Genomic DNA, 19,558 nt, shown 5'->3' with positions numbered 1-19,558 from the left:
AATGACAGCAAACTCACAGTTATTAACGACCACACCTCAAACAAAAACAAGAGCAAACTAGGCAAACAACTAGAACAGGAACAGAACCATAGAGATGGAGATCACATGGAGGGTTGGCAATAGGGGAGTGGGAGGGGGAGGGGGGGGGAAGGTACAGAGAATAAGTAGCATAGACGATGGGTGGAAAATAGACAGGGGGAGGGTAAGAATAGTGTAGGAAATGTAGAAGCCAAAGAACTTATAAGTAGACCCATGGACATGAACTATAGGGGGGGAATGTGGGAGGGAGGGGGTGGGCAGGATGGAGTGGAGTGAGGGGGGTGGAAATGGGACAACTGTAATAGCATAATCAATAAATATATTAAAAAAAAAGAATGAAGGCAAAGTGAAGATTTTTTTCAGGCTTACAGAAGCTGAAAGCTTTCATCACCAGTACACTAGCACAACATGAAATGTTAAATGCAGTCCAAAACCTGGAGACAGCCCAAGGTTCATCCACACACACATGAACAATCTATGCTGAGCCTTCCATGTGACAGAGTATGACTCAGTCATGATACACAGCAGAGCATGAATGAATCTCAAAATCACTGTGAGTGAATAGAGCTAGACAAATGGTACACATACTTGAGATACCAATACGTGAAATGTTCGCAAACAAATGTTAATCTATAGCAATAGAAAGCAGATTGATGCTTGCCTGGGACCCAAGGCAGGTAAGAGGGACTTTGATGGTGGGTGAGGAGCTTCACCACTCTGATTGTAGTGACGGTCTCACAGTGTATGCCAAAACTTATCAGTAGTACATTGAATGTGTAATTCAGTTCTTAGTATAGAGTAATCAACCTAAGTTACCTCTGTGGAGACAGACAGGTGGGAGGTAGCTTAACTGAGGTGGATAAAAATTTGCAAAAAGCCTACTGAACATTGGGTTGATCAGGGGTTGGTGCTGGGCCACATCTTACTCTATAATATTCCTTTGGGCAGTACTGTGGCTTAAAATACCTACTAGGAGACCAGTGTTTTTCCCAAGCTCACCTCCCTTTGCTCAGTTCTAGCCTGCATTATTATGTCTTCTTACTGTGTCCACGGCCAAGTTCTTCCTTCTGTTCCCTGAGAGTCTCCTATCAGTGTTCCGGCACCACCCACTGCCTTGATGTCCAGCTTGGAAGAGTGGGCAACATGCCCCAAGCTTCCTGCCCCTCCTTTGCTGGTTTTAATCAGTTGTCTCCTTTCCTAGAAGGTGCATCTTCAGTGTGTTCACGTACTGTGTGTACTTGCCTGCAACCTCTTCTGAGCTTCTGTATCTGGTCTGGACATCTTATATCTCCATGGCCAGCAGGGCCTTTGATACTTAGTCCCCGCCCTTTTTCTAGCCTCTGTTCCCTATGATATAGCCTGGTGGTCCTCAAAATAAAGACCCCTTTTTAGGCCTAAAAATTATAGATAACTATAAAGTGTGTTTATTATGTGGTTTATACCTATATGTATTTATAGTACTAGACAATTAAATCTGTAGAACTTTAAACTATTATTTAGAAATTAATTAAAAAAGAATATTTATCTTAATGTAGATATTTTATGAAAAATAAATTTTACAGAAAAATAGTTAAAAAGGCATTGTTTTACATTTTTCCAAATACCTTTAATAACTGGCTTGACAAAAGATAGCTCAATTCTCATATTTGTTTCTGCTTTCACACTTGCAATATTATAAACCATGGAGTGTCTTTCTGTCAACTGCAAACAAATGAAAGTGAAAAGGTTAACGTTATCATATTAAAATAGTTTTGACTTAGCCAAATTCTCTAAGAGTTTAAGACCCCCAGAGGTTCCTGGATGAGACTTTGAGGAGAAAGGTTCTAGCAGCTACAGTGCTTCCTCTTTTCCTCTTCGATATACTAAAGTCCATCTCCCTTAGAGTCATCATCAAAGTACCTCATGTGTTCCTTTCCTCCCTACCTTTCTTGATGTCCCCAGTACCCAGCATACATCTGGACTGCTCCAGTCCCCATCCTCACCCCACCGAGAATGAGCCCACGATGCTTTGGTAATAACCCGCTCTACTTTCTCTTCAAAGTACCTTTCATAATTATAATCACAGAGTGTTTTATCTTACCTCAGAGTTGGATGCTGATGTTTGTATATAAGACCAAAAAGGCTCCCTCTTGAAGTTACATGGAACATCCATTAATGCCTTATTCATGGCTAAGACTTGGCACTGGGACACTCAGAAGCCAAATGTCAACTTCTTTTGTGTCTCTGCCTTTCCATTTTGACCTTCCTATCTCTAGAACCATGGAGGATAAAATCATATAAGCTGGAGCAGAAATTTCAGGGGACTTGAATTAAGTATGTTTTCTTTTTGCCTGGAGCATATGATTATGGTTAAATTTGTTATATTAGAGTAATTTGAATGCGTGTGCAGAAAATCTATTGTAAGGTTTTCTTTCACAGTCCATTGCAACTTGATAAGATAGAGTATACATGCTGTGGTCTCGTGTGTCTCACAGCCTAATGCTGCCTTGCACAAAATGGAGTGAGCGCAATAGATTCACTGAGGGAATGAATGAGTTATACCATCCCTATTTGTAGGTGTTAGTTTCAAGTTTACTATTTGTTTCAGTTACTTTATTAAAATATTTAACTTGTACTTATTAAAAGTCATGTTTATTTTAGTTGTTAATGGTTAGCTAGTGAATGGCTTGGACTAATGGAATTTTTCTGGACATACCCCTCATGTTACATCAGTATTTCTGGGGTAAATAAGCATTGCTGTTTTTCTATTTTCCTTCACTGATAGAACATTTATATTCATATCTATTGGTTGGGAATTAAAACTGTTATCAAATTGGTCACTTTTTTCAGGAGTGTATATCCGAACACTTAGATAAAATATAAAAGGAAAATAATCTTGTTCAAGTTCAGTGACTTCAGTTGTAGCTATTACTATTGATAAACAACAACTTCCCCAGTTTTCAGGAAGAAATAAAAACAATTTTACTTTTATTTCCCTGAACATCTTAATTCATTTCAATGCATCTTTTGGGTGCATAGATGAAGGTAACTTGATATGCTTTTTGCATCCAATATCATGTAACACCTAAAGAGTGAATAATCACCTAATAATTTCAACTTCTTTTAAATAATTTACATTAAAATTGGATCATATTTAGTGTTCTAACAGTACAATATTGAAGACCCATGAAGAACTGACTTGAGAGATGTTAAAGTTTGGTGGGTTTTCTCTTACTGAGCACCTGCACTGGTGATTGGCAGGATAGGAACAGAGAAGACACAAGACTTTCTTCCATCTTTTATTGAAACATGCCCTGTCTGTATGGATCATATCTTCCATAGCAGGAGGGAAGTGCGGCCCCCTGAATGTTAAACAGTCCTTTACTCACTTTTGCTTTAAAGGAAAATGAGTCTCTATTGTAGCATCACATTGGGAATGGCAAAACTTAATGTGCCTATTGGTTGAGGACAGGAATTCACCCAAAGCTTATCAGTTTCATCCTGTTATTTTTTAATAGTTTCTTTTCTTCTTGTTACTTGAGTAACTTCCAGAGATTTTCTAGACACACACACACACATGCATACCCTCACTCAAAATTCATTCATTTCTTCTGTTGAAACACATTACTTAAAATGCTCTGTACATTTTTTAACATAACAATGTATTCTGGAGAACTTTTCATATGGAAAACTTTAGTACGTATGGGACAACTTTATACTTCTATGGTAACTTATAACTTATACGAGAATTTATTTAACTATAGCCTAATTGCCGGACAAATAGGTTGTTTTTAAAGGTTGTTTTTATTATGAACAATAATTCCTTATGCTTACTTAAGCATGTGTGAGTCTAATAAAATTTCTAGAAGTGGGATTGCTGGATTAATGACTATATTTATTTATAATTTTGATGGAGTCTGCTAAATTGCTGCCCCCAAAATACATCAATTTAAAATTTACCAGTAGTGCTTGAATATAGCTGATTTCACACACCCTGCCAGTACTTTAAATTTGTCTCCTAATGTGATGAGTGAAAAATTAATTTTATACAAAATTAATATCCATATTTGGCATTCTAAAAATACTTTCATCCATTCAAATTTTTTATTATTAGAACTTCTTTTTCCTACCTTTGTTTATTTTGTCTTTCCTTTCTTACTGATTTACAACAGTTTTATACATATTAACAAAATTGACCCTTTCTTTGTCAAGCATAATAAAAAGAATTATTGATGTTTTGATTTGGTTAATTTATTTTTTTCAGATTAATCATTTACAGTGTGCCTTTTAGTTTCGTATTATACTTCCAAAAATCTCCAGAATTTCAAGACTGGTTCTAACATCAATTGTTTCTTTCTCTCTCTCTCTCTTTCTCTCTTTTTAAAATTTAAATCTTGGATTTATGTAAAATACTTTTGGGGCAGGCACTGAAATTGGAATTCAACACATTTTTCCCCAAACTGACTAACAGATGCTTTAGCACTGTATATTGATTGAGCAATACATCTTTTCCTGTGTACACTTAGGCCTTATTGAGAACTAACAACTATAAAATGGCTTCAAGACAACTTTGATTTGATCTGATGAACCCTTGTGATGGTGGACTGAGCTGCTCTGCTGATATACCTCACATGCTGTGGCAGCCACAAGGGATGCCACTTAATGTCAGTCTGTAACTAGAAATCATTCTCTTCTGGCCACATTCTTTTGCCTAAAGCATCGATTATGCAGCAGGCCCAAGGTCTAGGAGCTTGGACTTAACACTGTTTCTAATAAGGCCAGGACAGGGGTGTGGAAGGAGGAGGAGTGAAGAACTGGAACAAGTTAGAATTAGGGAGTGTTTTCTGCTGCAGAGTTGTTACCTACTTGGAGACTATTAATCATGAGTGAAGTTTCAGTAGAGAAGAGATAAGACTAGTAGTCAAGCAATAGCCGCTCAGGACAACAAAGGACAGAGATGAGAATAAGTGAGGCAGAGGTTGGAGTCTGTGTGACTGAGGAAGACACAAGCCAAGAGGCTTAAGGTTGGGTTGAAACAATAATTTTTGACTTATACTCAATATTTGTACTCAAGAGGTGAGAAATGAGCAACTTTTTTTCTCTAGAAATTTTTTCACCTGATTTTATTTGAGATATATCATCCAAGTGCTGAAGCTGTTGTTTTTTGTCCCCTCTTTTTTTCCCATAATCTCGATTAATGCTTTTGTAGATGAGGAATCTGTGGAACTGGTTATTGATTTGACTTTAGAAAGGTCATCACAGAATGTTTGTGGTGGCCGTTGAGCAGAACCAGGGCTTTGGACACCAGTGTTCTTGTGAGAATGACGAGGAAGAGAACTAGTGTCTGAAATGGGCATTCTGCTAGGGTGTCACTGCTCAAATACAGAAATTATCATTGTGCTAGGTGATCGATAGATGTTACTTTATTATATTTCGATTTTTGCCTACTGCTGACAAAAAGACCTTGTGAAACAATAAAAAGTTTTAGCCATTTGAATATTGATGTATAAATTTATTGTTTATGTATTTCCTAAAAGCCAGTTAAATGGTGCAAAGGGGTAGAGAAAATATTAGGACATTATTAAATGCCTTCTAAATTTAGACTTTGGCAAATTAATTTTGTCTCAAATAATTTTATTGTAGTTAGCTAAAATGTTGATACTGTAGCCATGAGTCAGTCATCACAGTTCTAGGCACTTAAATAAGAGCATCTTTGTTTCCTCTTGGTTGAAATGTATCTGTAATGTTACATATAAACACATTTTCTAACTATATACACACAATGTCATAGCCATGCATATATATGTGTGTTCCTGCAGGAACAAGAAAGAATACAGCATATGTATGCATATATTGAAAGAGAGCTTTCTGAGTGATTTGGGAAATCAGCTCTTCATATCCATCTTTGGATTTTTATCTTATTTTTAAACTTTGCAGCAAATAAGTCAGAGTGATATTAAAAGGACATAACTGTCTTCATGCTTCCAGGAAAACTGTAACAGGAGTATCAGACACTTCAGCCCTTGGGACTCTTCTTTTTTTGGTCTTAAATATAAGAGTTATTGTAATTATAAATCCCAGAGAGGCAGAGAAGATGAGGTGGTCAAAGAGGGGATGAGAGAAGGCTGAGAAAAGCCTTTTCTTCAATCCACATATATTCCTTAGAAGAATTAGAGTTGCTGGAAGGAATATATGTCCTTTGTTCTAAAATTATTGGCTGAAACCCAGTGAGAGGGAACCCTAGTTTTTTATTGTCCTTGGTTTAAAAGAAAGGATGATATTGTTTTATGGCAAAGTAGAGTAAATGATTTATTAAACTTTAGTACCTTAATATCAAGCACAAATAAAGATGCAGGTGATATCTCCTCTCACATTAATTTTTCAATTCCTGTCTTTCCTAGCCTTTAAACACTTGCATAGAAAATAGTAAAACTTGTGATTCTTGTTTTTTCCATCTACCATCGTTTTGAAGTTATTTTTGTGCTTGTGACTGAAGGCATGTCATTAACTGGAAGAAAAGTCACTTAAAAAAACAAGTCTTTGATGTCCAGGCTTCTTCTGTCAACCCTAGGAGATGCTGAGGCTTATATTCTCTCTCTCTCTCTCTCTCTCTCTCTCTCTCTCTCGCTCGCTCGCTCTTGCTCTCGCTCTCTGTCTCTCTCTATCTCTCTGTGTCTAATACGAGCTGGAGGGATGGATCTATGCCATTTAGGTCTCATAATTATTGGGTAATATTTTCATAGAGAAAGCTTGAGTTTTAAATTTGAAGGTACACAAGAGTCGAGTAGAATTCCCAAAGTTTTCGCTTATGAGCTGGATTCTTTATTTTCTTTATGAAAGTGGTGGTTGATCTTGTGGACATACTGGCCTCTTTTCTAAAGATACCACTTGCATATACTGGGCTTACAGACATTTCCATGGCCTTCACAAGGGGAACAGAAACCTGGGTGTGTGACTGTGCAGTCCAGTTTGTGTTGTATCACAGACACACAGGAGTGATGTCATGGCCTCTGCTAGGAGGTGGTCTGAACACACAAGGAGGCCACAGTGAATGCACACAGGAGGGACTGTGCCTGGGTCTGAAGTTTACAACACAGTTAGTTCATTTACAGACTTGGTCATGTGAGTTAGTGAGGAATGGCTCTGTGATGAGGAACGGCTCTTACCTGTTTTTCCAGGTACTTTTGACTATTTTTTTAAAGTCACCATTTCAGTATATCTTACAGTCTAATAATATTGTTATAAATCACCTCAAACTGGCTCATTGGAAGAAGTAATGGCAGTTCAGTTCTTAAATGACAGACATATTGGTAAAAGTGTGATGGGGAGGCAGACATGTCACTGTTGTATTGTGTGAAAGGGACATCTGGGTGTTTTGTCAAGTCTCCTCTGCCCTGAGGAGGAGAGGGTGATGGTAAATGGGCCCAGCTCCCAGACCCCTCCCTTTCTGGCTTGTTCCTCTTGGTGGATCCAGATAAAGGACTGGGGCATGGGGTTTATGTTTATTAAAGAGTTTAGAGTTGGCAAAACTTTTCATTTTTTGTCCCTTCAATATCACAATGATACAAATGAATAAACAAAGCATGAAACAGGAGTTTAGATAGTCGCTCCCTGAAGAGAAGAAGCCAGTCATGAAAAAATGAGCTGATGTCTTTGCAGTAGACTGTCTTCAAACTGGAAACAGAGGCCTAAGAGCAGGAGTGTAGGTGAACAGGACTAAGCGCTGTCTGAAGTTCTACTTCATGCCTTTGTTTATTGTACCTTCCTCCCAATGGAAGGTCATCTCTATCTCCATTGCTCCCATGCACACTGACTTTAAAGGGTTCAGCTTAAAAAAGAAAAAAAAAAAAAAACCATTGGGTTTGCACCAAGAAAGTTACAATCTATACATACAGTGTTAGAAATGAGCAAAGACAACTTTACCTATAAGTTGTCCATGTTTAAAACATTCAGTGGATCCATCTAAATGAATTTATAATCAGGATTTTAATAAACAGTAGAGCTAAATTATTCTTACCTCAGACACAAAAAATAAGAGTTAACTATGTGAGGTGATATATATGTTAATTATGTTGATCTTGGTAATCATTCCACCATTTGTGTGTACAGAAAATCATCATGTTGTACACTTTAAATATGTACAATAATGTTTGTCAATTATTCCTCAATAAAATTATAAAATATCCAAATTAAAAAAGAAAATAAATTAAATTTGATTTTCAAACTGTGTGCTCATACTGTGTATGTGTTTGAAGTGAGATATCAGTTGTAGAGTCATAGAGTAACACTCATTGTTTTTGTACAATAAGTAGCACTCTTCAGAGACTTGCCATCAGTACCAAAGTTTTGGTCACCATCTCTTGCTATCACTTGCTATAACATGGAGCTGTGGGTCTCAGCGTGCGAATGGGCCAACTGTGGGGGCTGTGGACAGTGCTGAATCCTTGCCTCCTTCTCTGGAATGAACATTTCAAGTCTTCTGAGGTGGACCTTCCAGTTCCAGGTTTTGAGAAGTGCCACTTCCCCCTTGGTGGCTGTGGTGTCATCATCAACCTGGCTCTGGGAAACACTGTTACAGAATCTCATTAAGGACTCTGATCTGAGCAGGGGCACATTTCTCCCTCTAAATTTAAGTCAGGTTTATTAGTCTGTGATTCTCTGGTTCATCTCTTGTTCCTCTGTAAACTTGGAAATCACATACAGAACATTTTCTATCTCTGAGGCTGCACCTAAAGGTGTGGATGAACCCTTCTCTCACTTTCCCTAACCTGTTATGTGGGGAAGGGAAGCAGAAATGTTTCAGGGCCAGTTGAGGTTTTACCAGAGTATACTCACAATGTTCCTGTTACATTTGTTCTTCTGTTTTCCTAATGATGACCTTGTAGTGGCCTCCCCTCATCTCTCTTCACCTTCTCACCTCTGTGCTCTGACACAGGGAGAATTCAGCTTCCTATTCCACTCTGTTCACCATCGCCTCCTTTCTTCTCTACCCTTTCTGAGAGGCCTTTGCTTCCCATATGACTAAATGTGCTGAAGTCACTTGCATATAGTAGCCTTGTCATGTCTAGTTTTGTTGAATATTTTTTTCCAGTTGTCTTATAGACTTGGCTTTTTTACCTTGAAAAATAGCCAGTATTTATTGAACACTTCACAAATTTTCCAGACCCTTGCTAAATGTTTGATATTATTGTATTCCATTTTTAACGTTCTGAGGTGTACAAAATATCATTACCACACTCTTTATACAGACAAAAAAACTGAGGTCACAGAGAAGTTTAGAAACTTGCAAATCAATACATGTGAAAGCTGAGACTTAACTGCAGACAGTGCAGATGTATAGCACTCTACACTGAGTACAGCACCAAGCACCATATGGCACCGTGGACCACACGGTACTGAGCACCACATGACAACAAGCACCACTTGGCACCAACCATTTGAAAATACCATTTGATAGACTCAGTCCCTGTAGAATATGGAGATCCTCACTCAAAAATATTTAAAATTATTACTTAAGGTATAAGGTATGCTCTCCATTGTGTAAGGTTTTCTCTGAAAGTCTCTGAATACAGAGTTTGTTGTCTCTGTTCATCCATAGGTGTACTCACCTTTCTCATATATCTGTTCTGTCTTCAGCATTACATGTGGTGGATTGTTTCTGCCATAGCAGTATGCACCCAGAGTGGTCATTGTTATTCAGCTGTTCTTTACTTCCTGAGCCAATATTTCCTTTGGTTCTCCATTTACTTTGGAGAACCAACATTCTAGATTTCAGGGGCAAGCAATAATGTATTTGGTTATAGATGGGAAATGACAACTCGGTCTGGAGCATATCCTCCAAATAAGAAGAGACTGATTTAAATCCAGGAGTAATGTGGGAGAAGCATGTGCCCTTCTGAATTATGGGTCACCCTGGGAGAGAGTAAGAGGTTTGGTTCCTATGCCCTTGAAGGCATATCCCATAACATGTCCAATGTTTTCTAAGATGTATGGGATATTGTACCATCAGTCCCTTGCAAATAAGAATTGAACCTTAATTGGATGTTTCCCTCCTGTATGTCATTGCAAATAGTAAAAATGTTAGGTCCAATGAAAGGAAACACAAACCCAAATGCACACACACACACATAAACATACAGACACACATGTGCACATGTGTACATACATGCACACACAATGCAAATGCACACACACATAGGGACACAGACACACATGCACAAAATTATTTTTTTCTTGAAGAACAATATAAAAAGTTTAGAAACAAGGAGATTTTAAAGAAGAAAACAACAGTGGCTCTTTTTCTTATGACCTTGGCTATTTTCAGTCTCCCAGTCTTCCCTGAGCTTCCTGCCCCAAGCCACACTGTCTGACTGCAGGGTGAGGTCCCTCTGGCCATCTGAGCAGTGGACCTGCTGGAGGCCATCAGCTGACACCTGTGTCCCACACCTACCATGTCTGTGGGATGGCCCTTCTTCCTTACCTGCAAATGGAAGTCTGGTGTCTTGTGTGACTCTCCCCTAGGCCTGAGAGGGCAGGATTTGCCATGACCTCTTTTCCCCCTCAGAAGGTGACTAGTAACTATTTGTTGAATGAAAGGAGAAACACATGTGAATAAAAGAAGTAGAGAATAGAGAATGAAAAAAATGCATCTTCATTCACATCTCTGGTTATCTCCAAGAAGTAAAGTCCTAGAATGTGTAACTACTAAGTTAGAGTGGGCATTTTCTATTTGATGCATTAATAAACATTGTTTTCCTGAAAGGTGGCACCCATTTTTATGCTCAAAAATTATGAATATGAGAATTTATGCCTTAACTCATCCTCATCAACATCAATTTCTATATTAAAAACTCCTTGCCTATTTTTAGGATAGAAAAAAATGGACACTCTTCATTTTTACTGCAATGTCATTGCCCTTGAAGATGAGAGTTGTAGTGAGGGAACGGTCAGCAGCTGTGGAATAGGTGCCCGCACACCTCAGGGGCATGCTTAATCAACCTCTGTATGAGGTTAAGGAGTCTTAGGATGATTTCATTGCTTGAAATTCTTGGTGTCAGCAACTGGTTGTCCTCTGATCCAGCATCTTGTGCATTGGCCTTTCTACAAAAACTGTTGTGTCCTGTGCAAGATGTGTGCTAATTCCTGCAAGTACTTAATTACATTTGTAAGAACTGTGTTTCACGGAATCTCAGAGACATGTTAATTGCATAATCTTCTAAGCTTACTTGGAATTGTCATTATGGTTGGAATGGTTACCTTAGCTGTTTCAACCTCTGAAATATATGATGTTTATTGATAATGAGTATATGACTGCCCTGGGTCACACTCAGCAGACTTGTGACTTGAACTCATGAGTCTGTGAGTTAGTGTTCACCAAGTGCTGCTGTGCTGACATCGCTTATAGGCAGCCTCAGCACTGAAATGTGTTCACGGAATTGAGGGCTGCATTTCTATACAATGTCATGTTTGAAATTCATGAATATCATCACTCGTTCAGGGAGCTCAGGCACTCCCTGAAACTTGACCAACCTGGATATTATTCTCTTTCATTTACTATTTAAATAGCCTTAAGGAATTAATGTAACTACTTTGAGCCACAATTTCTTTACATGTAAAATAAGGCTAACACTAGTAATTATCTCAGAATCTTGTTATGACAGTAACGCACAGACACCTGATCAGTCAAAGCTTTGGGCCCCATATCTGACGCACAGGCCATGACTGATAGACATTAGCTATTGCTCAGTGTCTTGAATGGTGTCTTGCTCAGAAAGGTACCCAAGAAATTTTTTGTTGAAAGGATGTGCTTGTTCAGCAAATAGTTTAGGGCCCTACAGTTCAGTTATCCAGTCATGTGTCCCTTATTTTGCTCCACAAATATAAACAGAATTCCCACTATATTCCAGGTACTCAGGTAGGTCAGTGGGCCCCAAAAATGGCTTGGTCTGTCTCTGTATCATATCAAGAGATTGAAGCAGAGAATACATGTAAATTAAACCAAGAGAAACTTAATGATCTGTTAGGTACTGTGATAAGGATGTACTTGATGCAATGAAAACTAATGGTGGCTTTGATCTAGCCATGGCAGGCTTCTCCTAACAAGTGACGTGCGATTGTTTCTAAAGAGTGGCAAGAATTATGTATTGAAAACATGAGGAGTGTGGAGTGCTTTCCAGGCACCTCGGGTAACACAGAAGGGCTGGGAGGAATGGTGTTGGGAGCAGAGGGCTGGCGGGAAGCTCACATGGTTGGAATTCAGAGAGACCTGTGATAGGGTTTAGGCTGGGGCAGGACAGTACAGAACTTGTTAGGTGGTTTTGACTTTGCCCTGGGAGCAGTGAAAACCCTTGTGTGGTCATGTGGACAGGGAGTTGTAGTTTTTGTTGCAGTGGGAAGAAAGGATTATAGTTGGGGCCAGAGTGGATACAGGTGAACTAGATGGGGATATAGTGTTGGGCTAAGGCTGTGGCACTGAAACTGGAAGGAAGAGGGACATTTAAGATGTAAAATCAGCAGGTACTTGGTTAAATAATGTTCTTTCCAACAAATATTTTAGGGCCTTAAAAATTCATTTATCCAGTCATGTGTCCATTATGTGTTCCATAGGTAGTCCTGGTGGTCCAACCATGGAGATGTAGGAGGAGGTTATACCCAAACTGAGTTCCAGGTCTCAGTTTCATGATACAGTTGAATTATGGTGACATTAACTAAGGCCAAGAGCACCTTCCTGAGGACAAGATTAGAGGAAAGCTAGGAGAAAATCAGAAGTTGGATTTGGAAAATTGAGTTTAAGGCATTTGTAGGAAATGACAAGAAAACAATTTCTTTATCCTCACTTGAGGATATGTTTACTGACTTTTTTAGGGAAAGAGGAAGAGAGAGAGAAAAAAGAAACATCGATGTGAGAGAGAAGCATCAATCAAATGGTTGCCTTCTTCATGTGCCACAACCAGGGGATGGACCGGCAACTTTTTTGGTGCATGGGATGACGCTCTAACCAAATGAGCCACTGGCCAGGGCTAGGAAGCAATTTTTAGTACTTATTAAGTTAAAAGTTTTGGTTAGACTGTCACATATAAATACATAAGTCCAAAATGCACAGGTAGTAACTACAGCGAAGGGCATGAAGGTTACCTGTAAGGGAAGGGAAATAAGGCATGATATGAAGTCAAGAGAGGACTTTTGGGGAGCCCTCAGGGACCCTTATACTAAATGGCTTTGTGTTGTCAAAAGAACACACAAGATACAGAAAAGAGGCACCTAGAGGGACTAGAAGAAAACAACGGGTGTTCTGAGCTGGGGAAGTGAGGGAGAGAGTACTGAGGACAGGCAGGTATACTGTAGCCTGCCTCTGAGAGGTGAGGGGTGCTCACTGAAGCCTTCAGGATGGACCACCTGTCCTCATGGGGAGCACCCGGACTGAGTGAGGGTGTGAGAAAGCAGACACCTTGGGAATCAAAATTTGGCATTGAAGAGAAAAAGGAAGAGTGTCACTGCAGGAGGGTAGAGGTGACAGCTGCACATTTTGTTTTTAAGTGGCTGATGCTTAAGTATGTTTAAAAGCTATAGTGAAATCTCTGGACCCAGATATGGGGGTGATTGCATGACAGTGTAATGCCACTGACAGGACACTTAAAAATGGTTACAGTGGTGAAGTATATGTTGTGCATATATTCACTACAATAATAAAAATTTTAAAGCCCTTGAAAGGATCCAGTTGAGAGGAAGGGGTGACATAGACAATAAGGAGATAATCATAAGTTTTTATCTCTCACTTAGACAAGAAGGGGATGGGACCCCACATGGTCACAGGAATTTGCTCATCTTTCATAAGAAAGTGAGAAAATGAAGGGTGATGGGGGAGTAGCTTCTTTGGATTTTATTGTCTAACAGGCCTTGGGGAGGGAGTGAATGGTGAGAGAGATAAAAGCAGTCCTTGTTTGTCTGTGACTTACTGTCTGTCAGGGAGACAGTTAAATAAGAAATAGCAGTAACATATGCTAAATGCTGTCACAGGAAAATAAACCAGCCATGGGAGCCTATTAATAGGGACATGTAATCAAGGCTATCAAATCAGCCAAGTGTACCCTAAGGAAATAGCATTAAGGTGCAGTCTCGTGGCTGAGCAGGAATTAGTGAGGGGGAGACTCTCAGGTGGGGAGGGTTATTGGCAGAGATAGTTAAAAACAAAACAAACAAAAACATAGCAGTACCCTTAGGAGGAAGAGGGATTAGATGTATTTGAGCTCATGGCTGGTGGAAGTGGAATTATTTTTGGATCATTAATGGGAACATGTAGCTGTAGGGAAGCTGGTGCACATGTCATCATGGCACTGTGCTGGGCTCCTGGCATCTCCATAGTCTGTCCTCTGTTTTTCAGGGCACTGCCAAGTGCTACATTCACACTGGTTTTAAGTCCACTGCAAAGAGCACAGGATGAAGAATCAGCAGACCTACTTCTAGTCCTGTCTCAACACTTCATGGTTTATGAAGCCTCAGATACATTATTTAACTTCTCTCTTAAATTCACTGTCATCATTGCAGGTGGAAGGAGTTAAGTTACCTGACCCTTTCAATTCTTCAGTCTAAATGGTTATTAATGTTATTGTTGCTCTAGGCTAAATATGCACATCTCAATACACACCACATTGACAAGACAACCACGTGTCTGCAGAAACTAATCAAGAGCTATTGCCCCCACCCAGGCTGCTCTTCTGGGGTACACAAGCAGCATCATTTGTCAGAGCTCTGAGGCTGGGGTGGGGAACTGTCACTGTGATCTCAGGGTGTCACATCTCTGGCTGCCCTGATAACCTAGTGCGAGCACCTGCAGTTATTTCATGTTACTTTCACTAAAACCTTGAATGAACTGTTACATTAATGGCATCATCATGCATATTTTCTGAGAAAGTACTTTTTATGGGCTAAAGTGGATGATGCTTCAAGACACATAATTTATGAAAATCCATGGATTTACTCTTAACCATGATCAAAAATTGTTTCAACCTTTATTCAGTGCTCAAATACAAAATTATTAGTGTCATAGCGGGTTTTGAAAAATATAATAACCTGTTTTGGTAGTGTTTAAGTAAAAGGAAAAAAATAGTAAGGAAGAAAAGAAGTAGGCAAGAAAGCCATGAGTCCCATGGTTTTGTATCCAGTAATCTGGTCACAGTTATAATATGATCCATTTTAATCTTGAACCCTGTTGCCTTTCATGATGGGACTATATTGGAGAGGAGCATTTCTATTCCTCTACTGTTTATTAAATAATTTACTTCAGTGAACCAAGAATCTGTTGCCAAATGAACCAGGGCCAGAGTGTTGTGCATAAGGGATGCTTCTAATTAAAAGCAATGAATAAATGCCTTTGTGTCAGAGTTTCCTATTGACACTACATCACTTGAAACAGTCCACATATAAAAAAGAAAGCCATGGAATGTTACCTACACAAATTCAGTGCAAGGATCTTGAATAATATTAAAGGTATGCTGTTATATATTTAATATGTAAAATGTATTAAAATAATAATATATGGAACCAAGAGAAACTCAGTCCACGAATGTGAAAGTTAAAATAATAAATATGTTAATGTCATGCACTATATTAATAGATTACAGAGAAAGACCACACTGTCCTTGCAAAGAATGCTAAAAGGCTTTAGACACATTAATTTCCACAACTATTTATTTTTTAGAAAACAGAATAAAAAACTTTAGTAGAATTCAATTATATGGCTGTCTTATATAAGCCTATTTATTTACCTTAATCAAAAAACAGTGATTCAGTAGATTCATTTTTGTTAATTCCAAACAAAACAACCCAAAAGAGACTATGTTCATTATTATTAATGTTGTTCTAGAAGCTTCAGTGTAATTAGGAACATGGAAGAAATAGGCAGGCCTATGTGTATATTGGAAAAAGGATGACATACTCAACACTGATCATCTATAATACAACGCTCTTCCTGGGAAATTCAGTAGAGTACATTGAATAATATTTATAGTTTTCCATTCACCATATTTTAAACTCATTGCTTGCATGTAGAAAAACCCTGTATGTTTCAATATTAATTGTAATTTCCTGCTGAAGACTGTTACTATTTCTTTAAAACAAACTGCAGCATTTTAGCTACCAAAGGACAGGAAGAATCATTTGTGCAAAACTTAAAACCCTGCTGTGATATTAGTGACATTTCAAAATTATGAACTAAAGTCTCCTCATGCTTACATTTTTTCAAAATTCTGAGCCATCTAGAAACATTTCACTTGGGTGCTTTTGGAGCATGAGTCAGTTCTTCAGGTAGAACTGTCATCAGTTCAGAATGTGACTTGTGCAGGATTTCCAAGATTGGAGTCCCCAGCTGATGTCTCTTATCTTTCCCACCACCTCATGGTTCTTGAAAGTGAGCAGCCCACTGAAGTCACTGAAGCACTAACATGTGATGTACCCAGTCACAGAACCCGAGTCTTCCTATGCAGTGGGTATGTCCTCACCACCCATCACAAGCCACAAACTTTAAATCCTTGACATGGGACTCAATGTGACTGGGTCACAGGAGTAGTCAGGGTAAATAGGTTCTAGGACAGCTTACAATGCAGGCTTCAGGAATTTATTTGCTCTGAGTATGGTTGAAAAAATGTGTGGAGGAACAGATTTAAGGGGTCAGTGATGACAATTGAGTGCCCTTTGTGGACTTTTCCCCCAAGTATTTTTAGCCATTTGCCTGTCACATTCAGAATTTCAGGCACATGTAACCTAGTTTTACTTTGGTGGCTTAAGAAGAGTTAGTTAATATGTTTTGCATAGTTCTTCGCCTAAAGCAGATGCATTTCATTCCTCTGTTAAATTGTGTAGGGTTATTAGGCCCTTTAAGGGTATAGTACCCTTAAAGATAGTTGTGTACCCTCAAAAATATGATTTGAAAATGACAGCTGGAATGTGTGACTGTCGGTGATATCTTTACAGTCCTGCTGTTTGTAAAATGACAACTAGGGTGGTAGCAGCTGATTTTGAGAAGGCTCCACAGGAGGGAGTGGGATTCATAGCTCACCAGACCACAAGGATAGATTCCTGTCTTGCCTATATTGAAACTAAAATTATTATTCAAAACCTTGTTCAGCAACCTTCAGCAATCTATCTTAGTTCCAAAAGATTAAGGAAGGGCACTCTATAGCAGCTTAGCCTTATTTTGACTAATTAATAAATAATATTTTATTTCAAATAATTCCATATGTATTTACTGCATATATCATAACTTTTTAACTATTTTAAATTATTAGCTACTATTCCTTTTGACTCTATCTAGACTCACATAAAACGATGGGGAGATTAACCAACAATTTTGTTTCTCATAGTTCCTTTTCAGAAGAGGGATGCTAAATCTAAGTATTCATATTGCTCCTTATTGTAGATGTCTTAATTCCCCTCCAATATCTTCTCTGGTTAACTGTAGTGACTTTGGATTGTTCTTTATACCTTAAAGTGGTTCTTTTTCTAGAAGACAGTCTTTCACAAGGAAATTCAGAGAATTGTGAAATGAAGGACTATGACTTTGTGTTCATGTTCAGGATACATTTTAAGGAAAATTTAGTGACATGTTGTGTTGTTACCTTTTTTCAGCCTCGTTTGGTACTGACTTTCAATCCAGGCTGGCCTTAAATATCATTCTTGGTGTGAGTATTTTGTTATGTGGCACCTGGAATTTAGCAAATATCAACTTCCTGCCTTTCTTGAATAGCAAAAATTAAGGAGTCTGGTCATAATCATTTTCATTGTTCAAAGCCAGAATTTCATGATTACAGATGGGACCTTTTTCATTTTGGCATTGTGTATACTAGAATCTGGTCTTAAGTGAACTTAGAGGTTGCCCATTGATTTATTTATTTTTCATTCAAGTATTTAACACCTTTCTTTTCAGCATTGACTTTATGCTGAGAATAGGACCGGGTACTAGACACACAGATCTAGATAAAACAGTCTGTGATTTTAAGGAGTGACCACTTTCCGTTGGTAAAGGCTCACACCTTTTGATGAGACAAGTAAAGACGCACATCTGTTGGCAAAGATAAGTGAAGCCTCACACCTGTTGGTGAGGGAAGTGAAGGCTCTCACCTGTTTTTGAAGGCAGGTGAAGGCTCATACCCGGTGGGGCCTTCAGGAGCATCAGGAGCATGGAGGGAGCTAATGACAGAACCAAGGCTTGAAAGACAGTTATGTCTGTAGACCTAGCGATTAGAGGTGGGTGAGAAATAAAATATAAAATTGGAAAAGTTGTCTGAAACCAGTCATGAAGAGTGTTATAAACACACTTAGAAGTTTGGGTAACATTTAAAAGATCATCTCTCCCTTACAAATATCCTCAAACTGACTCTTTCTTCATTGTACTCTGACACAATCCTCCAACTCGTCTTCAGCTGAGCTGTGCACTCAAGCATGTGAACATGGCTGGAAAGAATTCAAAATGGGTGATTGGTCACAATGTACATTTACCATCATAGATCTCAAACAGACACTTAACCCTGATGAACATTCCACTGCCCTTCAGCAGAATGCTTGCTTTCCCACTTTACAAAATCATTATTCTACACCATTTTCTTTTTCCATAAAGTTAATCTTCTCAAAGGTCAATCCACCCAAGACTTTATATGTGTAATGAAGTTAGAAGAGTGTCTGCATAAGAAAGGTGTTAATAAATGTTAGTGACATTGCTGCTGCTGAGGGAGGTGACACTTCTGGCAACAAGGATTTTAATGATGGAGATGCTTTGTGTCTTGTGTTATCTTGATTTCACTCAATGCATGCACATGAATAGTCTCTTCTCTATACGTGTTCTTACCACACCCTCACTACACATTCTCTCACACTAACAATGGGCCAGGTATCCATTCATTCCCACTGATTTATAGTCTCAGTTCGGGGCAGATTCTCAACAATTTCCATCTTGCCACCAACACCCAGCCACTGGGGGCAGGGGGGTCCCTCCACAGTAATCCCCCAGGCTGCTGAGGTAGAGAATAATTCTTCTACCAAGGCATGATCAGCTTAGGGGGGAAAGGCTGACCAGTATCACAGAGAAGAAGGACCTTGAGCCTCTCTTTCTCTGGGCTTTTATTGGGTTTAGCTTGCATAAGAATACAGGGCATATACATAAGGATGATTAATCATTGTCAGGCAGTAATGATCAAGGCATAGATAACATTCAAAGAACTATAATGGCTTATTCTGAGTCAGGGTCAGATAGATAGAGTGACCTACCTCAAAGGGCTGTAAAACTTTGGGAAACAAACTCATTTTATGCTTGGGCCCTTATCATTTAAATTGAGGGCATTTTTAGCAAAGCAGGTTTCACAGGATTTTATGTATTCTTTCTTAGGCCTGATTGCCCCAGGGAATCTACCCTTTCCAGCACAGGGCTGCACCCACCTCCAGCATTGTTTCAGGCTTAGGTCTGGCAGGGGAAGTAAGGCAGCCAAGAGATTAGGAGACTTACTGCAAACAGAATAAGGACTCAGGCCATGTCAAAGCTGAGGGGTGAGGG

The 19,558-nt window shown here is 38.9% G+C and overlaps 1 protein-coding gene across 1 annotated transcript in view; it reads left to right on the top strand.

Annotated features, from left to right (window-relative positions):
• Nucleotides 1–19,558, top strand: part of MMP16 (matrix metallopeptidase 16) — a 300,904-nt gene that overhangs the window by 14,221 nt on the left and 267,125 nt on the right. The window lies entirely within an intron of this gene.

This window comes from Desmodus rotundus, chromosome 8 (genome assembly GCF_022682495.2).
Source record: "Desmodus rotundus isolate HL8 chromosome 8, HLdesRot8A.1, whole genome shotgun sequence".
Taxonomy (NCBI): Eukaryota; Metazoa; Chordata; class Mammalia; order Chiroptera; family Phyllostomidae; genus Desmodus; species Desmodus rotundus.
Note: the sequence above shows the minus strand (reverse complement) of the source record. Positions and strands in the feature narration are given on the sequence as shown.